The sequence below is a fragment of the Cavia porcellus genome, unplaced genomic scaffold (genome assembly GCF_034190915.1).
Source record: "Cavia porcellus strain 051 isolate PalLab524CR breed Dunkin Hartley unplaced genomic scaffold, mCavPor4.1 scaffold_26, whole genome shotgun sequence".
Lineage (NCBI taxonomy): Eukaryota > Metazoa > Chordata > Mammalia > Rodentia > Caviidae > Cavia > Cavia porcellus.
This window is the reverse complement of record NW_026947509.1, coordinates 26,908,586-26,926,321: the sequence shown is the minus strand read 5'-3', so window position 1 is coordinate 26,926,321 and position 17,736 is coordinate 26,908,586.

Here is a 17,736-nt window from a genome sequence, read left to right as displayed (position 1 = left end):
AGAATTATTGACATAGACTAGGATATGAGGAATAGAGTAGGTATAAATCATGAATCCTATAAGGGAGACTAAAGTGAAATGGTATTTCTTAGGAATTGCTTATTTTATTACATATAAGTACCAGTAATATTTATCTATGAGCAAATATATTTCCAGTAAGAGAAAACAGGAGCACTCTGCACACATAGATGTGACAGTAGAAGAAGACATGCAGAGTCTGAGCTATCACTGAGGCCACCAGCACTGGCCCTTCTGAGAGTCTCATTCTCAATATTGTGCATCCCACTCTAGAAATTTATCTTTGTTGAAGCTTTATAGAGAAAATCTCACATCTGTTGAAAAATGTAAGGACTCAAAGAAGTCCATGTCCACTTTTCTTTTTCACAACACTTTCTGTAGCATGTCATTATTTTTATTACCAATTCTAAATTTCACTGAGACAAATCTTCAGCTGATCAGAATAACTGTTTACATAACAGAGAAAAATAGAACAGTGAACCTCCACTGCATGCCATGGAGTATCAAACATTTGATACCACCAAATAGACAAATAATATGAATATGCTGTAACATAAAGCATGAAATTTTTCAAAACACACACATTTAAGAACATTTTAAAAAAACACTAGAATTTGAAATGTACTCTATCTTGTACTGTACAATAGTAAGAGATGATAGGTGAGACACTTCCTTGATCACAGATTTCTCTCAAGATATGCACTAGCATGCTTGCTAGAATGATACTGAGATTAATGTATGGAAGTTGACCTCAAATTTACACAATAAAGTAAATAGTGCACTGTTTTAATACTCATTATGTTATGAAATTTTAATACTTCTAATTGAAATATATCAAAATAATTATATGTCTATGTTAACTTATCATAAAAATATATTTCATAAAGTAGATTAATATATTCAATATGCTATGCATATAAAATACTTTACTCATGTGGCAAAATGGAAAATAAACACCTATCAGGATCCAACACTAAATATATATATATATATATATATATATATATATATGCTACATATTGTATATGTTCTGATTAATTGCTATATTTTGGCAACTTAATTTTCCTAGTTCATTTCCCTCTTCTGCCAATTTTAATACATTAGCTGAATTTCACTCTGTCCCAGGCATAATTCACTATTTTCTTTTGTCTTTTTTAAAATAAACTTTCATCTTGGATCTTCTTTATGGTCTTGAAAACCAGTGTTTCTATTATTGAGGGTGAATGCAAGTACCTCAGGTGCCTGTGTGTCTTCACAAAACATGTGATAATTTATAGCTGACTTTCGGGTCCAGAAATAGTTTTCAGAAAACATACTTTGACAACAGACTTCTCAACATTTCACTCAGAAGTGTAAATAAGCCAAGCTAACACCCAAAATATAAAGACAGCTAAGATAATAATTATATGTGTGATAGAAACAGTGTTGAACGTTTTTACCTTAGTGGAAAAGCATTTTCATAGAAAAATAGTGATGGTATATTTGCACAATTGTGTAAAAATTTACCTGGTAAGTGGAAACTTTCTTGGTCAAATTTAATATATGATGGCACAAATAAACAAAAATTTTTTCTATGATTTTTCTCTCTTTTCCATTGATCATGGTGAAGTAATCACTAAAAGATTATGCTTTCAGGATTTTCAAAAACACTACTCTGACTGACAAACCGTGCACTTAGTGAGCAAATGCTCATGTTTACTTTCTTTAAAAAGTGAATAATAAATTTTCTTACAAGTAAAAGCAGAACTCCTGTCTCTCAGCTACTCATGATACATATTTAAGGCCTCTTCTTTCTTAATTAAAAATATATGCCTATCCTTCCAAGTTTATTGCAGGAAATAGAGACTTTCACCAACTTCCAGGTCCACATAAAAGCTAAAGATGTATCACAATTTGGACTGAATTTGAGCTGTTAAAACCTCTAGGGTCATTCTAACAGGAATGTAATTTTTCCATTCACATGTGCAGATACACTTAATAGATTTCTTGTATCATGATTATTTTTGACAAAATAATTCATTAGAATATTTGGAATAAATTCAAGTGAATTAATCTCTCTGAAGCAGGTTTCTTCCCATGAGCAATACCTGGAGGAAAAGCACTTGAGTTCCCAAGAAAGAGGAGCTGACTCCTAAATGATATGAAAATACATCACGAAAAATTAAACATTTCAATGTGCAATGTTCAGTGAGGTAGGAGTTGGAAAATTATGAAATATTAAATAAGCTAATTCATATTTAATCTAGTCCGAAAGAGGAGGCAGTCCAGCTTCCCTCACCAACCACACACTAGCAAAGATGATCTCCCTCTGGCTGTTTGAGGGTCTCTACCAAAGGAATAAGGTAGGAGAAGGAGTTTGCAAGTGGAAACTTTATTGGAGCTGTTCTATTTCTTAAAAAGATAGATAACTATAGTTGTGAACTTCTATTTGAAGTGGAGCCATTTGATCAAGGCCTTAGTTTTTGTCTGATGGGCCATAATGGCCTTTCTTCTATAATTGAATTCTTTAATTCAATTTCATATTAATTCCATAACTGCTGCTAAAGAATGAAAGTTTAAAAAATGAAGAGAATAGTTTTCTAAGGTTACTTCCTTAATTTGGTCTGCCATTGGCTCCACTGAGCTTCTGTCGTCCTGTTTAATTACGTATTGAATCTTGTGCCCCCAAATCCTAAGATATAGAGTAACAAACACTCCTGGCTGAACCTGAGAAAGATCTGTACCATTTGATGGACTCCAATAGTCTGGAATATTTTGAGCCATGAAATAAGTTTAGTAAACCCATCAAACTCATATGCAATGTATTACTCCTAAAAGAAAATACTTGTCTATTAATTGTGCTTCTCATTTGTATAAGTAGAAAATACATAAATATATTTTTAATTGGAAAGAACCACTAAAGAAGATCAAGTTTCTGTTACTTAAATTATTATTCATTAACGGAGATTTTATATACGCTAAAGTACCCTCCGTATCTCTTGCAGAAGAAAATACTTTGGAAAAATTAAATGACACAGATGTTGGCAGAAAATTTATATATGCTTCATAGTTAAGAGTGCCTTTGTCAGTGACCTACAGGATAAAGAACTCATGATAGAAACCATCTCTTTAATTATTTGCTCCTTCAGATAGCAATTGTGGGACCCTTGCATGCAAGGCCTCTATGACGCAGAGGATTCAGTGTATAACTAAATGTATTCAAACAAGATCAGTAAAGGTGAAGCAACACAAAGATAAGGGAGCAAGAGGGAGTTTCTGTTTTGGAAAATAACTTTCATATAGAATCAGTTATTCTATCAATATTGGATTGAAGTTAATGGACTGAATTCATAGATGTGAGGTCATTATGGTTTCATCTGACACAGACTCAGACTTGGAACAAAAGCTTCCACTCCAACTAACAATACAGAATAACTGATGATCTAACGTAGTTCTTTTTTTTTTTTTTTTTGATACTGGAGATTGAACTCATGACCACACACTTACAAGCCAGGCACTTATGCCACTGAGCTAAACCCTTAGCCCTCTAATCTAATTCTTGCAGGAGTCAGGTCAACTACAGCACATTTCCCAGGCACAGCTCCCTGCTCCTAGCCTCAGGCTCCTGGAGCAGACATCTCTCAATGTTACAGTAAGGCAGTCATTAGCCAGGGTGTGGTTGGGTGAGAAACTGAAACTGGCTTTTACTGAATGCTGGTTAAATTTTCTTATCTGACCTAAGTATTTCATGGTGTGCAACTCATAGCTTATAAACCATTACATTGAACACGTTCTTTTCACATTAGAGGTTTTTCATATTACTTGGCAGTCAACTACTGTTTCCTGGCAAAACCCAAGTCTTAATCATCTAGGGATTGTCATGGGAAGAAACCTGTTCAGGGGAGATTATTTCACTTAAATCTCTTCCAAATATTCAAATCATCGAATCTACTGAAGTTGTGGTGATACAAACTTCATAGTCTGTATCTGCACATATCAGTGGAGGAATTACTTTCCTGCTAGAATGAGCCAAGTGATTGCTGAAAACTGAGATTCTGCCTAAGCTTGTGTATATGTTCAGCGGGCATCTAATTCTCAAAGTGTGCTTTCTTGTTATATTATCTTCACTCACAGAAATTCTTGTAAGTACCCAATTTCCGGGGATGAGGTTGTGCAGATCCAGAAGCAATATTTTTAATTCCTAAAGATAAGATCTCTAGAAAACATCATTTGGATGGCTACAAGATGGAAGAGAGCTGCTTCTATTTGTGAGAAACATCTATCACCAGCATTTCCAAGATACTAAATTGCAGCTTTTGCTTTGTTAGGGACATTCTTTATTTGCAAAGTACAACAGAATTATGTTAAGAGGTTAAAATAAAGTTTTTTTTTGATTGTTGTCAATACCTGAGTAAAAAGAGAAAATTTCACTAAACAGATTTCTGTGTTGTTATATTGTTGTTTATTTGTGCCTCCAAATATTGAATTTTAATGAACTACCTTATCCTAATTTGGTCAATTTTTTATGTAGTTGCACAGTGTTAGAACTTTTATGAAGATTTGTTTGAGCAGATGAGAATATTCAATAACATTTGTACAACACTCATTACATTAACATGAATACTTTTACACCTCTAAAAGGCTGAGATTGCAGGAAACCACTTGCTATAGCCACTTGTTACCATTTCTGAATCCCCTGGTTGGTCAAACACTACCATATGTTCTATGAGGACACACAGGCATATGAGGTATCTGTAGTAAACGTCCAAAAAGCAACATGGATTTTCTGGACTAAGGACAAGACCAAAATTTGAGTTCACGAAATAACAGAGAAAATAAGCTTATTCACTATTTTAGAGAAATATTCTGATATCAAGAAATCCAACCCAAGTCTTCAGGGTCTTATATTCTCATAGGAAGTATCTGATTTGGAAAATTAAGGTTTTAAAGCATAGGAAAATATTCAAAATATGCAAAGTATTTTTGCTTTTAATATGAAAGCCTGGTAGGTGTTTATCTTCTAGTTTTGCCAAATAACAAGTTGAATATGTCACAAAACTTGTATGTACAAAACAATAAATGTATTATGTTAGCTTATTGAACATTTTCCAGAAGTTAACACAGAGCATGATTATTTCTATATCTATTTGAATTAGAAAATTTGAACGTGTATATCATACCAGAAGTATGAATAATGTAAATGCATGAATGCATATTTTGTGCTGCAAGTTTGAGAAGGGCTTCTGCTTGTAGTCTAACAGTATCCCAGTGGACAGGATTATAAATGCACACAGAGAAACTACAGAAGTACCATGTCTATGTGACTTAAATATATAAAACTATGTATTATCTTTTAGATCATCCACTCTTAAAAATTGTATTAATATTTTTCTAGAAAGTGTGAGCTTAATGATTTAAATTGAGAGCATTGCCATAGTGTCTTTCATAGTATTACATATTTCATAAGTTAAGCTCTGTGACATACAGTGTGGTTTAAGTACTCTATTTTACTGTATCATGCAAATAATGAAGCTGCCAAATAGATATGATCTTGTTAAATCTAACATTGATAATTAATAGTGTAAAATCACTAAACATTGCAGGAAGTAAGATGAAAAATGAGAACTAGATATTGATAATCTTATTCCCATGTATTCTTCAAGAGGTGTGTTTTTTTGTCTGCAGCTCCAACATCTATAAATCTTCTAAATCAGACTGGAAGAGAACTCTAATGTGGGCACATTGAAGTTTCCCCACACATGGTTTCTAAAGACAGTTGAGACTTTTAGCATCTTCCAGCCCAATTGAATCCATTTTAAAATAACATTTTTCAAAGAAATAAATACTAAATACACGAATGACTGTGATGTGTTTATTATTTTCTTGCTTTCTTCTAGTCAAAATTCATTTATTCACAGGTAATTGTTGCTGGAAATTATACACAGTGAAATAGATATTTCCAAAGACATTGATTTTATTCCTTAAAGCATGTATGTGTTATAGGTTTATTTTATTCCTTAAGTCACAGAATAGGTCAATAACACTGTTAACAGAGATCAGAGATCACTTTTTTTGTCCAATGCTCACAGAAAGGCATCGAGTATCAATAATAGCTATCATTTATTATGATTTTAGTTGTCTCATATATATATATATGAAGGGAGAAAACAGAGAGAAGCAGTCACAGAGAGAGACAAAGAGTGAGAACACAGATGCAAAGAGAGAGAGAAAGAGAGAGAGAGTTTTTTGAGCACCAGGTAACAAAGGTCCTTTGAGTCTCACAATGACAATACATTCAGTTTTAAAACAATCACAGCCCTCTATAATGAGCAGCTTTTATCTAAGTCTCCTTTTTCTTAATCAGTGGATTCTGTAAATAAGTTTTTCATTTCCTCTTAGAATTCTGAATATCTTTCTCAGTAATGCATGTTCCTACACTGGGTTTCTTTGTGGCTTATGAATACAAGACACAGTGATGCCCCAGCCATTCTTATTTTTGCCCTCTCCTCGGATCTCTTTTCTCTTCAACAGTTTCCTACCTACATTTTTAACATTTTTTGTTAATTCATATATTTTATCACATTCATTATAGGAAACTTACAGCTTACATAATACGTTAATTCCTTTTTTTCCCATTCCCCTTCTTCCCTTCAACCCTTCTTCCCCCACTACACAAATATTTGTTTCAATTTTATCCTTTTTTCTCATTTCCTTTTCTTTTCCCTTGCTCCTTCAACAGTCCCACCCATTTCCCTTTCCTTTAGAACAATGCCTTCCTTTTTCACTATATCTGCTATACATTCTAGTCCTTTTTTACACTTTCAGCTTATCACATCAGAGAGACAAAGTGTTATTTACAAATGTATGTGTGATATATCTCATATAAGAGTATGGTCTCAAGACACATTCATTTACCTAGAAATGGATCAATTTTATCCTTCTTTGTGGCTGAATCATACTCTACTATAAAAAATGTATCTTCTTGTATCCATTAACCAATCGATGGGCATTTGGGTTGTTTCCAGACTTAGCTATTAGAAACTATGATGCTATAAACATGAGTGTGCATGATTCACCATGGGATGATACTTTTATACCTTACAGGGAGATACCAAGAAGAGGAATAGCTGGGTCAAATGGGACTTCTAGTTTTAGTGCTTTGCAGAATTTTTACACTGGCTTATGCAATGGTAGCAACATACCACACTTCCACTAAGAGTGGAAAAATATTCCTTTTTCCCACCACCAATCCCACATTTCTTTCCTTTTTTTTTTATCGGTACCAGGGGTCGAACTCACAACTGTCTGCTTGTAAGGCAAGTGCTTATGCTGCCGAGCTAAATCTCCAGCCCCAATCCCACATTTCTTATTAGTTCTTGATAGTATCCATTTTATGTAGGGAGTGGCTCAGAATGGCTGCTGCCGCCCTGCCCCTCCCACCTGAGAGCATTTTATGTGTGTCAGCCTACATTTCCCATGATCCTCCCCTTGCCTACAGTGTGCATGACGTGAGCAACTTCCCGCTTCAGCTTACATCTCCCATAATCCTCTCCTGCTTACGTCATATATCCAGATGTGATGATGACCTATCAGATAACAGTCCATGTCCTCTTCCTGCCCCCTTGGCCCGCCTCCACCCTATATAAGTTGTAGCCATTTTAAGAATAAACAAGACTTGAATGGAATCCTGCCTTGTCTCTGTCTCTCTTTTCTCTTGCCCAGCCCTCCATCTCTGTCCCCTCTCCAGGTGAGGCCCACAGACCGATCTGCGGGATGGATCAATTTTATCTTAAGATGGAATCTTAGCATTGTTCTTTCATTTTTCAAATGATCAGTGATATTGAATACTTTTATTTTTTCCCTCTCCTTGGATCTCTTTTCTCTTTATGCAATGCTACCATTGCATAAATCAGTGTAGAAATTTTGCAAAACACTAAGATTAGAAGTCCCATTTGACCCAGCTATTCCTCTTCTAGGTATCTCCTTGTAAGGGGTAAAAGTATCATCCCATCTGCTTGTACTTCTTCATCTGAAAATTGTGCATTTATCTCAGATATCCATTGTTCTACTGGGTTTTTAAATTTGTGAGGTCTCATTTTGGTGATTCTTCATATGTTCTATATATTAATCTTTTGTCTGAGAAACAACTTACTAACATTATTTCCCCTACTCTGTGGATTGTCTTTTCACTCTGTTGGTGATTAATTTTGCCAGGAAAAGAATATTAGTAATATGATATTCCAAGGCTCTTTGTTCCAAGATTGATTCTTTGCAGTGTTTTCTTTACAATCAGGGTTTTATGCATGAGGTCTTTGCCTACATCTTTATCTTCAAGAGTTCTACCTATTGTCTCATTCAGCACAGTTAGCATCTGTATTTTAACACTGAGGTCTGTGATCCGTTTGATTTTAGTTTAGTGCATCATGAGAGACATGGCTCTAACTTTAGTCTTCTGCTTGTGGAAAGTAAGATTTTCATGGCAAAACTTATTAAAGAGGCAATTTTCATTACAATGAACATGTTTGGCCCCTTTGTCAAGTATAGGGTGACTGAGTGTGTTTGAAGTTGCTTCTGCATCTTCTAATCTGACCCACTGATCCAGAAGCCTGGTTTTTTTGGGGGGGAGGGGCAAGTACCATGCTGTTTTCAGCATGGTAGTTTTGTAGTGCAACTTCAAGTCAGAAACTGTTATGTCTCCTCCCCTTTATTGTCCAGAAATTCCTGTGCTATTTGAGGACTTTTCTATATTCAAATAAGTTTTAGAAATGTTTTCTCTAGTTCTAGTTATGGTATTTAGTGGAGACTGCATTAAATATGCATAAGGATTCAGGGAGTGTGTCCATTTTTATTGTGTTGGTTCTCGCTATCCAACATCAAGGGATATCTTTCCATTTTCTGATAACTCTTTCAATCTCTTTTAAGAGTACTACAGTTTTCAATGTAGAGATCTTTTACTTTCTGTGCCAAATTATTTAATAAGTACTTATTTTTTGGTGCTATTACGAAAGGCATTGTTTTTCTAATTTCTCACTGAGGTTGTTATGTATTGTACAAATGAAAATTCAACTACTTCCTTTCACATCATTATTTATTTTATTTCTGTCACTTGTCTAATTACTCTGGCTGTTTGCAGACTTAAGTTAAATAGAAGTGATGATATTCAACATCCTTGTCTTGGTCTTGATTTTAAAGTGAAAGTTTTTGGCTTTTGACCATTTTGGGATTTGCTGAATGCTTTTTCTGTGTCTATTAAGAAATTATGTGATTTTTTTTTTTTTGGGCTCTCTTCAAATACATTTGCAAATGTTCAACCATCATCCCTGCATTCCTTGGGTGAATCCCACTTGGTCATGATACACAATCTTCTTGATGATTTCCTACATTCTCTTTTCCAGTATCTTACTGAGGATTTTTTTCCATTCACATTCATTAGGGATACTGGTCTTTGATTTTTCTATTTTTTTGTTTGTCATTTTTTGGGGAAAGTCCTTCTCTGGTTTTGGTGACAAGGAAAGTACTTAGGAGTGACTTTGGGAATATTGCTTCCTTTTTAACTTCATCAAGGAGTTCGATGAAGAATGCCAATAGATAGTCTCTATTTTTTAAAAAAATTCAGCAGCATTGAAGTCCTATCATACTTTGGTTCTTTTGTTGGTTCTATCATGTAGTATCTTATTTGATTTTATCATGTGTGGTAGTAAAAACAAATTTTTTTGTGGACAATGAGATAATATAGTAATCATTGTTCATTGTTCTGTTATTTGCTTCTGAATGCCCTGTAATACTTTCATTTTCTTTAATGGTTTTATACTATTTTGTTATATTTGATACTATTGTGTATGAAGGTATGCTCAACTACTTCAAGGGAAGAGACATGGCAGCTACTGTTATATTGGGTTTTCTTGTGGCGAAATACTGTGTTGCTTAAATTTTTCTGTTCTGATCTGCTTTATTATGTCTTCTTTTATCTTAATATTTTTAAAATAAAAAAACAAAAAAAAATTCAGCAGTGAATCCATCAGTACCATGGTTTTTCTTTGAAAATAAATGTCTGATTACATTTTCCATTTCACTCACTAATATTGCTTTATTTAGAATTTCTTTTCTTTTTTTTTTATTTAAAGAAAAGGAAACGAAAAAAAAATACATGGAGATTAAAGAAAAAAAGGGTAGAAAAATAATACTAAATTACAGACAAACAAAAGGTAAGAAATTGCCAGTTGATAAGTTACAAATTGTCTTCTTCGAAATGGCTGTTTAGGTTATAGAATTAAAGTATTTAAAATGACATTCAAAAAAGTGACCCTACAAACCATTCTGCTCTATGGCCGAACAAAAGCTCCGTAATATGATTATCAGTCCCACCTATTTGTTTTACATCTCTAAGAGGATAAGGTTAATCATATCAAAACAGAACAGAACATTTAAAAAAAAATAAAAAACAATTTAAAGAAACACAGATTTCAAAGCAAGTCCACCGGAGATCTACCTTATCCAACTGTCTCTAGCCTCTTACAAATAGTTGTCCCTAACTTCACCCACTTTCTATACTTATTGCATATTATAGAACTAATCAAATCATTACAGGATGATGGAGTCTCTTTAGGTCCTCAAGTTCCAAATTAGGGAAGACATTTCCAACTACCATCGCATCTCTCATTCTCTTTGAGATAGCCGTCCCCATCTCTGCATATGCTGAAGTTGAGCTGAAGAAACCAGTCCATTTTAATCAGCAAGCAATAGGTTGCTAGAATTTATATTATAATGCTACAAAATAAGCCTCGGGTTTTTCAGGTCTCTTCCTCAGAGTATTTGTTCCTATCCTCTCTGTATTATAGGGAAAACCAAGTCATAACAAGACAGCGAAACAATTTCCTAGATAAACATGCAATGGATAAGACTTACAAAACTATAATATAAATGATCTTCCATAGCTACTATGTTTTCTCTTGTTATTTTCAATAGATTTGTCGACAACACTGGCTTATTATAGTTAAATATACTATCACCTATTTTTATAAAAACTTATCTTTGACTGCATTGTAGTATTTGAGAGCTGTTACTGATTCATACCAGTATGGATATCCTTTACATCCTGTCATGCTCAGAGTAGTTTCCTCTACTTTTAGGGTTGATTCTAACACGCATACGGATTTCAAATAGGATCAGTCAAGGCCAACCAATAGTCTTATGATTCAGATACAATTAAGATCAGTCATAGTAAGACAATGTAAGTAATACAGGATTTCAGCTTAAGTCAATAGGAAAGTAAGGATGGTTACCATGGTATAACCTGTTATTTTTGGTTCTAGAGGTCTGTGTCCTCAAATCTGATATGAGTGGACAGACCAGAACAAATTTAATTCAATCTAAATATGGCACTAGGACTACTGTGTCTTTTAAATCGTTATACACCATTAGCAATGACCTCTGCTTTTTTTTTTTTAAATATAGTTTCAGAGCTGTCTCTACCAAAGACTAGCTTACCGTCTCTGCCTCATGTCTGCTACTCCACTTTTCTGCTATAATTTGTCCACCTTATTCCCTCATTCCATGGTCTGCCCCGTACACTGAGGCCTCTCTGCCACTGTAGCTGTAATCCTGATATCTCTTCCTCTCTTTCTCTGTAATGTCCTTCAGCGCTCTCTGTAGGGTTGGATTGGTGGCCACGAACTCCCACAGTTCCTCCTTGTCTTGAAAGTATCTTATTTCTTCATTAATTTTTAGAGAGAGTTTTGATGGATATATGAACTTAGGTTGCATGTTTTTTTCCTTCAGGACTTGGAATATTTCTCCCCACTCCCTTCTTGACTTAAGAGTTTGTGTTGATAAGTCTGCCGTTATTTTGATAGATTTCCCGTTATAGGTAACCTGCATCTTTTCTCTGCCTGCTTTTAGTATTCTGTTTTTTTGGTGGATTTCTGGGATCTCGATTATTATATGCCTAGGCGTAGATCTGTTTTGGTTGTAGGTAGCTGGCGTTCTGTATGCTTCTTTTATCTGGATATCATTTCTTTTTGCTATACATGGGAAATTTTGCTTTAATATCTCTGTGAATATTTTTTGTATTTCATTTTTGGATGTTCCTGCTTCCTCACTCACATTCTTTATTCTTAGGTTATGCATCTTTTTATCATCTTCCAGTTTTAGAATTGCTTCTTTCTGGTTCCTTGTTATTTTTAAGAGGCTTTTTCTTTCACGTTCATAAGCCCTAAATCTCTCTTCAAGTTTCAGAAGGTTGTCTTTAGTTTCTGTCAAGGCATTTTGCCAATATTCAATGGAGTTTTTAATTTCCTGATTTTCTCTTTGGATCTGTTTCATGTATTCTAAGTTATGCTTAAATTCTTCAGATGCTTCTCTTTCTTTTCTGATTTCCTCAGTTCTTCCATCTGTGTTCTCTTGGGCAGGGCTTGTCATTTCTTTAATTAATCTCTTTATATCTTGCCTCACTTGGATCAGGAGTACATCTTTAAATTCCTCTATGAGATCATGTAAATACTTCTTAATTTCGGCTGATGCTGAGTCGAGCAATGGATGGTTACTGTGCTTGTTCTCTTCAGTGTTTAGTTCTCTTGGGTTTAATTTCTCCTGTTGAACAGCTGGAGATTTTTTTAAATTTTTATCTCTTGTCATGTTTCTGGTTTCTTTCAGACTGTCCTGGAGTTCTCTGGCCCTCTCCGAATTGCTTAGGGCCTTTCAGAAGCGTGCTAGCTTGAGTTTTTGCTGTCCTCCCCAATTTGCTGTTATCTGGGGTAGGCTGGGATGCAGGGGCGGTACAGTCTAGTCTCTAGCCTCTGTGTCAGTTAGTTCATAAATTAGGCTGTACTTTCTGGTTGTCACTGAGTTGTGACCATTCTGCATCCGCCCATTGGGCCCCAAGCAGAGGCCTGATCTAGCCCCAACAGCTCCTGCCAGTTCTCCCTGAATCAGAAGCAGCTGGGTAATGGCACAGGATTCTGCCCAGGTCCCAGCCGTTCTCTTCCAAACCTCTCTGTGATAGGAGCTCTAGAAAAGCAGATCTGCCCAAAACCAAGATGGCTCCCACTAAGTTCTCCGTGCGGAGCTGAAGCCAGCAAGCAATCAGACTCTGCCAGGACTCAAGATGTCTTCCACCAGCCCTCCCTACAGGGGGTCCTGGTGATGTCACCAAGCTGCGGTTTCAGCCGCCAGGCTAATATGTCTGCACCAGATTCTGTGTTATTGATTTCCCCGTGGTGGCGGGCCAGCTGTTCTCTGGCCAAACCAAGCCGCCGCGGGGTTTTCTATACTCACCAGAGTCCGGTGCAAGTCCCCGCTCCGGGACCGCCACACACCAAGCCGTCCACTTTTCCCCACCTCGCGGCTCAGCGCTGACTGGTCAGATTTCTGTGCACCGTTTAGATTCGAAACGCCAGAGCTCTGTACATCTGCTCTGGTGCAGCGGTGCAGAACTGGCTGCCGCCTGGAGTCTCGATCTGGGTCTCAGTTTCCGCAGTCCCCAATAGCAACTCAGCTTTTCGTGTTGGGTCCACGAGTCTGTTCGTTGATTTAAGGGCGCGGGATTTGCAGCCTCCGGTCTCAGCACGACTTTAAATCCTCCAGCTGTACTGTCTTGGTTGATAAGAATCGCTATGGATTTGTCTGGTCCTCTCCATGCTGTCTTTTTTTTTTTTTTTTTTTTTTTTTTTAGCTTTGAGTTTGAATTCTCTGGAGAGATTCTTCGCTTGATCCCCTAGCACGCCGCCATTTTCTCTCCTCATAGAATTTCTTTTCTTTTTAATTTTATTTAAAAGGAAAAAGAAAAAACAAAACTTAACAAAGTGGTGTAAGGGTACAAGTAATACAGAACTACAAAAAAAAAAAAGTAAGAAATCACCAGTTAATAGATTACACATTATCATCTTAGAGATAGTTGCTTAAGTCACAGTATCAAAGCATACAAAGTGAACATTCAAACAGTGAGACTTCAAACAGTTGTCTTCAATGATCCAACCAAAAACATTAATATGGTCAGCTATTTAACACCCCTAAGCACACTTGCAGTTGTATCCTTTAGAGCACTTTTCCCCCTCTCTTTTTTACAACAAAATTTACACATTTTGGATTTTATTACTCCTTAGTTCTTATTACTTTTTTTGGGAAGAGAATAAAGTCAAATATGGCAAAACAAAGCTGTCAGTCAAAACCAAGGATAGACATAGTACATGATGTAAAAACAGAGTTCAAGGTTATCAACAATGGTTACCATAATGCCTCTCGTTTCCTTAAAAAGAATTGTCTATCTCATTATAAAGTTGAACAAAATAGTAGAGAACAAGACCAATAAAACTTAAACATTGTAAACATTACAGGACTTCCAAAGGAGATAATAGTCAAACCAGAATGGGCATCTTAGTGAATCTTATTGCCTTCAAAGTAGTTGCCTATACCCTCAAACTTGATACTATCATACAGAATGGAACAGAGTCTAATCAGTCAAAACAAGATAGTGGGAGTATTACAGGACTTCAAAACAAGTTAATAGGAAATAAAAAAAGTTGCTATGATATATCCTGCTAATTTTTAAAATTTTTCCCCTTAATTAAAAAAAATTAGAATTTCTATATCTTCCTGATTTCATTTTAGAAATTCATATGCTTCTATAAATTCATCAATTTTTTCTGTGCTTTTCCTCTTATTAGAGCAAATATTCTAAATGAGCTTCTGGATACCTGTATTAACAATGGTGGTTTCATGCTTTTTCTAATTGTATTAATTTTAGATTTTTCTTTTCTGTTTTTATAAAGTTGACTAAGAGTTTATCAATCTTATTTAATCTTTTAAAAACCTTCAAATTATTGATTATTGTATTTTTTTTTTTAGTTTCCATCACATTACTTTCTGCTCCAATCTTTTACACTCATCTCTTGTATTAATTTTATGGCTTGACTTGTTCCTTTTTCTACAAGTCTGAGGTTCAACAATAGTTGTTTATTTCTGCTCAATTTGTTTTCCTGATGTGATAACCTACTGATATAGATTTTCTTCTCAGGACTGCTTTCACTGCATTCCAAAAGTCAGTACATTTGATTGGCATTATCCTTTAATATAGGATAATGTCAATACTGTTTAATTTAATCTGTGACACATTGGTAGTTCAGTAGAGAATTATTTAACTTCCAGGGTTTATGGAGTTTTTTTTGTTATTTCTTTTGCCTTAGATTTCCAATTTTGTGCACTCTGGTCAGCTAATATGGATAGTATTATTTCAATTTGCTTGCATTTACTTAAACAGGCTAGTATTGCTCTGTTTTGGAGGATGTCCCATGCGTCATGGGACATGAGAAGACTGTGTATTTTGATATCATGGAGTGAAATAGTTCTTAGACATCTACTGAGTCCATTTGTTCAGGAAATAGGGTCAGTTCTGATACTTCATTTTTGATTTTTTGAATTATCTATTTGTGAGAATGTACTGTAAAATTCCCCCATTACAATTGTGTTAGCTGTACTTGATTTTTCCTGTCCATTAATATTTGTTTTATAATTTGGTTGCCACCTATATTTGCTCAAAATATGTTTATGATTGTTATTACTTCTTCTTGAAAATTCTTCTTAATAAGAATATATTGATATTTTCATTTCTTTTGATCAGTCTTAGCTTGAGGTTCACATTGTTTGTAAATAGAATAGTTACCTCTGCTTTTTCCTGGGTTCTGATACCATGGAGTATTGTTTCTCTTCCTTTCACCCTCCCAGGCTATTAATTTCTTTTTGAATTAAAGTTGCTTCTAGAGTACAGCATATCATTGGATCTTGTTTCTCGACTTATTTTTCCAGTCTCTTTCTATTGATTGATGAATTGAGAACACTTACATTAATAGTTATAACTGATATGTAATGCTGTCCTTGTCATATTTTTTCCTGATGATGGTTCCCTGTCTTTTTCCTCTTTTTAATTACTTGCCCTGCCTGGTGTCTTATTCTGTTGGTACTCTTGGAATTGTGACCTTTGCTATCTCTTTCTAGAACATTTTCTAAACCACTTTGTAGAGCTGATTTGGTCATCATAAATTACTCCAGTTTTCTTTGTCATGAAGGATTATATTTCTTTATTAATTATGAAAGATAATTTTGCAGGTTACACTAATCTGGGTAGAAAGTTGTTTTAAATCAGGACTGGAAATACTTTACCCAAGATCTCCTTGACATAGGTGTTTGTGTTGAGAAGTTTATGTGATTCTGATAGTCTTTGATTTATAGGTGACTTGTTTCTTTTCTCTAACATCTTTTAACATTCTTGCTTTGTGATGACTTTCTGTAATTTTGATTACCATTGGTGTAGATTTATATTGGTCACAACTAATTGCACTTCTGCTTACATGACTTATGTGCATGTCAATTGTTTTTCGTGCTGGATAAGTTTTCTGATATTGCTTCTGTGAACAGGTTTTTTTTAAAAAACATGATTTGTGCTGATTCTTGGACAGAAGAACAAGATAACATTGACAGATTCAATTTTATCTTCTTCATGGCTTCATGTTGCAACTGCTGGATGGTTGCTTGCTATTTTTAAGATATCTTTCAATGATTGCTCACCAAAAATCTGTCTTCTAGATCTGATAATTTATCTTTACATCATTTCATTCAGTTTTTCAAAATTACAATGCAACTTTTAATTTCCTGTTTGAAACTGTTCCTTGGATTTCACTTCTTACTGTTTTTGGGCATTCATGGCTCCATTATTTTCCTATGCTCATCTATTTTTTAATCTGTGTTTATTCCATATTTGTGGAGAAAATCTTTCATTATGGTTGTTACCTCTTTGTTCACCTGAGAACTTATTCCTCTACAGCTTCATAAATATGTGTTTTTTCTAAAAAAAGACTTCTGCTTTGGTCATTCTAGAAACTTCAACTAGGTGGCTTCTGATTTCCTCCATCTTGTTCTCCTGGATTTGTCCTGGGTGAGCTAAAAGTCTGGGATTGCATTTTGTTTCTGGGTCTTGCCATTTTCTTTTCATTTTTCTGAGTTTTTGAAATTTCACTTTAAAGAGAATAAAACTAATCAAAATAAACCAAAGTAAAGCCAATCAAATAAGACAGTGTCAGTGATACAGGATTTCAAAGATATAGGAAATCAACAATGGCTACCATAATGCCACTTGTTGTCTTCAAAATAGGTGCCAATATATTCAGACATGGTAAAATCAAACAGAACAGAACAAAATAGGACCAATGAATATAAAACAATGAATATAATACAAGACTTCAAAGCAAGATAATAGTGAATCCAAAATGGCTATCACAATAAATTTTGTTATCTTGAAAATGGCTATCTATGTCATCAGATACAATAAAAATCAAATGAGATGAGACAGAATAAAATTCAACCAAATGAAACAAACAGAATAATTACAAGATTTCTAAACAAGATAATAGGGAATTAGCAATGGCTATCTTCATGTGTTGGGGGGGGTATTGGGTCTTCTTGTCTCTCTTCAAATGCATTGGAGGGGACTGGCATTTGGTTCTCTCCAAGTCAGCCCACACTTGGCACTGACTTACAGGAGAGATTAGCTTCTTCTTGACTTCTTATTCTTCTCCACCACAATCCATACATAGCACAGACTCACAAGAGAGATCTCCCCTAGTCAGCCTATATGTGATGCCAGCTCACAGGAGGTCTTACCTTCTTGTTGACTTCTCATGCAATGTGGGGAGAACAATAAGTCAGTATCTTCTATTTTTATTTAACTTTAATTTATGGCTTATTGATTGT